Source organism: Cyclopterus lumpus, chromosome 9, assembly GCF_009769545.1.
Source record: "Cyclopterus lumpus isolate fCycLum1 chromosome 9, fCycLum1.pri, whole genome shotgun sequence".
Taxonomy (NCBI): Eukaryota; Metazoa; Chordata; class Actinopteri; order Perciformes; family Cyclopteridae; genus Cyclopterus; species Cyclopterus lumpus.
In genome coordinates this window covers 914,776-920,000 of record NC_046974.1, presented here as the reverse complement: position 1 = coordinate 920,000, position 5,225 = coordinate 914,776, and positions in this window count along the sequence as shown.

Here is a 5,225-nt window from a genome sequence, read left to right as displayed (position 1 = left end):
GAGGGGGAGGAGGGGGAGGAAGAGGAGGCGCTGGGAACGAGCCCACATGTCTGTGTGATATTGTTGCGTTAACGTGATTATGCTCATTAGTATTCATGCTAATAATCCTCCTTTAAAGCCTTTAAAAACCAGCAAGGGGGGGGGGGGGGGGGCTTTTTCTTTCTCTTCATCATCTTCATCATGGTTCAATCAACAGGATGCAGTACATCATATTATATAGTTTATTTACTATTATTTACATTTTATCTTTAATGTTAATGAACGAAACATAAGAACAAACCTGAATGTGTTTAACTTATATTTGTGTTTAACTTATATTTGTGTTTAACTTATATTTGTGTTTAACTTATATATGTGTTTAACTTATATATGTGTTTAACTTATATTTGTGTTTAACTTATATATGTGTTTAACTTATATGTGTGTTTAACTTATATATGTGTTTAACTTATATGTGTGTTTAACTTATATATGTGTTTAACTTATATATGTGTTTAACTTATATATGTGTTTAACTTATATTTGTGTTTAACTTATATATGTGTTTAACTTATATATGTGTTTAACTTATATATGTGTTTAACTTATATGTGTGTTTAACTTATATATGTGTTTAACTTATATATGTGTTTAACTTATATATGTGTTTAACTTATATATGTGTTTAACTTATATATGTGTTTAACTTATATGTGTATTTAACTTATATTTGTGTTTAACTTATATATGTGTTTAACTTATATGTGTATTTAACTTATATTTGTGTTTAACTTATATATGTGTTTAACTGAATATGTTTTTAACTTATATTTGTGTTTAACTTATATATGTGTTTAACTTATATTTGTGTTTAACTTATATATGTGTTTAACTTATATATGTGTTTAACTTATATTTGTGTTTAACTTATATTTGTGTTAAACTTATATATGTATGTATCTTATATATATAACTTATATGTATTTAACTTATATATGTGTTTAACTTATATATTTATTTAACTTATATTTGTGTTTAAATTATATATGTGTTTAACTTATATATGTGTGTAACTTATATGTGTGTTTAACTTATATATATTTAACGTATATGTGTTTCACTTATATATATATATATTTAACGTATATATGTGTTTAACTTATATATGTGTTTAACTTATATATGTTTTTAACTTATATTTGTGTTGAACTTATATATGTTTTTAACTTATATATGTGTGTAACTTATATGTGTGTTTAACTTATATATGTGTTTAACTTATATGTGTGTTTAACTTATATATATATTTAACATATATATGTGTTTAACTTATATATATATTTAACTTATATATGTGTTTAACTTATATGTGTGTTTAACTTATATATATATTTAACTTATATATGTGTTTAACTTATATGTGTGTTTAACTTATATATATATTTAACTTATATATGTGTTTAACATATATATGTGTTTAACTTATATATATATTTAACTTATATATGTGTTTAACTTATATGTGTGTTTAACTTATATATATATATTTAACTTATATTTGTGTTTAACATATATGTGTTTAACTTATACATCTGTTTAACTTATATATGTGTTTAACTTATATATGTGTTTAACTTATATATGTGTTTAACTTATATATGTGTTTAACTTATATGTGTGTTTAACTTATATATATTTAATTTATATATGTGTTTAACTTATATATATATATATTTAACGTATATTTGTGTTTAACTTATATATGTGTTTAACTTATACATCTGTTTAACTTATATATGTGTTTAACTTATATATTTGTTTAACTTATATGTGTTTAACTTATATGTGTGTTTAACTTATATATGTGTTTAACTTATGTGTTTAACTTATATATATATATTTAACGTATATATGTGTTTAACTTATACATCTGTTTAACTTATACATCTGTTTAACTTATATATGTGTTTAACTTATATATGTGTTTAACTTATATGTGTGTTTAACTTATATGTGTGTTTAACTTATATGTGTGTTTAACTTATATGTGTGATTAACTTATATATATATATTTAACGTATATATGTTTAACTTATACATCTGTTTAACTTATATATGTGTTTAACTTATATATATATATATTTAACTTATATTTGTGTTTAACTTATATATGTGTTTAACTTATATATATATATTTAACTTATATTTGTGTTTAACTTATATGTGTTTAACTTATACATCTGTATCTATATGTATTTATCTTATATATGTATTTATATTATATATATTTAACTTGTGTTTAACTTATATATGTATTTAACTTATATATGTATTTAACATATTAATTTATATATGTGTTTAACTTCTATATGTATTTAGCTATATACGTGTTTAACTTATATGTGTTTAACTTATTTATGTATTTATCTTATATATATTTAACTTATATGTGTTTAACTTACGTATATATCTATTTAACTTATATATGTATTTAACATATATGTGTTTAACTCATATATGTATTTAAAATATATGTGTTTAACTCATATATGTATTTAGCATATATGTATTTAACTTATATATGTATATAATTTATATATGCATTTAACTTATATATCTATTTAACTTATATATCTATTTAACTTATATATGTATTTAACATATACTGTATGTATTTAACATATATGTATTTAACTTATATATGTATTTAACTTATACATGTATTTAACTTATACATGTATTTAAATGATATATCTATTTAGCTTATATATCTTTTTAGCTTATATGTATTTAACTTATATATCTATTTAACTTATATGTGTTTAACTTATGTATGTGTTTAACTTATATATGTATTTAACTTATATATGTATTTATCTTATATATATTTAACTTATGTGTTTAACTTACGTATATATCTATTTAACTTATGTGTTTAACTTATATATGCATTTAACTTATATATCTATTTAACTTATATGTGTTTAACTTATATATGTATTTAGCTATATATGTGTTTAACTTATATATGTATTTAACTTATATATGTATTTATCTTATATATATTTAACTTATATGTGTTTAACGTATGTGTTTAACTTATATATGCATTTAACTTATATATCTATGTAACTTATATGTGTTTAACTTATATATGTATTTAGCTATATATGTGTTTAACATATATGTATTTAGCTATATATGTGTTTAACATATATGTATTTAGCTATATATGTGTTTAACTTATGTATGTGTTTAACTTATATATGTATTTAACTTATATATGTATTTAACATATGTTTAACTTATATATTTAACTAATATATTTAACTTATATATGTATTTAACATATGTGTTTAACTCATATATGTATTTAAAATATATGTGTTTAACTCATATATGTATTTAGCTTATATGTATTTAACTTATATATGTATATAATTTATATATGCATTTAACTTATATATCTATTTAACTTATGTGTTTAACTTATATATCTATTTAGCTTATATATCTTTTTAGCTTATATGTATTTAACTTATATATCTATTTAACTTATGTGTTTAACTTATATATCTGTTTAACTTATATATGTATTTAACATATACTGTATGTATTTAACATATATGTATTTAACTTATATATGTATTTAACATATATATGTATTTAACTTATACATGTATTTAAATGATATATCTATTTAGCTTATATATCTTTTTAGCTTGTATGTATTTAACTTATATATGTATTTAAAATTTAACTCATATGTATTTAACTTATATATCTATTTAGCTTAAATATGTATTTAGCTTATATGTATTTAACATATATTTTTAACTTATATATGTATTTAACTAATATATGTATTTATTTGATATGTATTTAACTTTTTAAATGTTTTTAACTTGTGTATTTAACGTGTATATATCATATCACAATATAAATTGTTTACATTAAAAGTTCAAACATAACATAAAGTTCATTTAACCTTCAGATGAAAGATTTAACGTTTGTCAATTATACTTTATGTATTATATATTTATGTATTATACATTTATATATTATGTTTATGTATTATATATTTATGTATTACATTATATATATTATATATAATGTATTATAAATGTATGTATTATACATTTATATATTTATATGAAGAACTAAAGACCTGATGAGCAGCGTCCTCAGATTTCCTGCTTCCTACTGATCACTGATGGAGTTTTATTGCTCCTGTTGCATCATGGGAAACATTTGGACTGGATCCATTTCACCATCACTTTAATGTTTAATCAGGTCTGACACACACTGACACACACACACACACACACACACAGACACGCACGCACACACACAAAATTCATCTGTACTTACAGAACACACACAGTTCATCGGTACTTACAAAACACACACACACACACACAGTTCATCTGTACTTACAGAACACACACTCGCACACACACACACGCATGCGTGCAGACGCACACAACTCCTGTTTCCTGTCTGATTTCTCCATCAGTCATCATCTCTCTTCATCCCTCCATCTCACAATAGAAGTGCCTCTTCCTCCTTAAATCATGGTAATAACATAAGATATATATTTATATACCTTGGTGGGTCATACCGGTCCAGAGGAGATCACCTTGGTGGGTCACACCGGTCCAGAGGAGATCACCTTGGTGGGTCACACCGGTCCAGAGGAGATCACCTTGGTGGGTCATACCGGTCCAGAGGAGATCACCTTGGTGGGTCACACCGGTCCAGAGGAGATCACCTTGGTGGGTCACACCGGTCCAGAGATCACCTTGGTAGGTCACACCGGTCCAGAGATCACCTCGGTGGGTCACACCGGTCAAGAGGAGATCACCTTGGTGGGTCACACCGGTCGAGAGGAGATCACCTTGGTGGGCCACACCGGTCCAGAGATCACCTTGGTGGGTCACACCGGTCCAGAGGAGATCACCTTGGTGGGTCACACCGGTCCAGAGGAGATCACGTTGGTGGGTCACACCGGTCGAGAGGAGATCACCTTGGTGGGCCATACCGGTCCAGAGGAGATCATCTTAGTGGGCCACACCGGTCCAGAGGAGATCACCTTGGTGGGCCACACCGGTCCAGAGGAGATCACCTTGGTGGGCCATACCGGTCCAGAGATCACCTCGGTGGGTCACACCGGTCCAGAGGAGATCACCTTGGTGGGTCACACCGGTCCAGAGGAGATCACCTTGGTGGGTCACACCGGTCCAGAG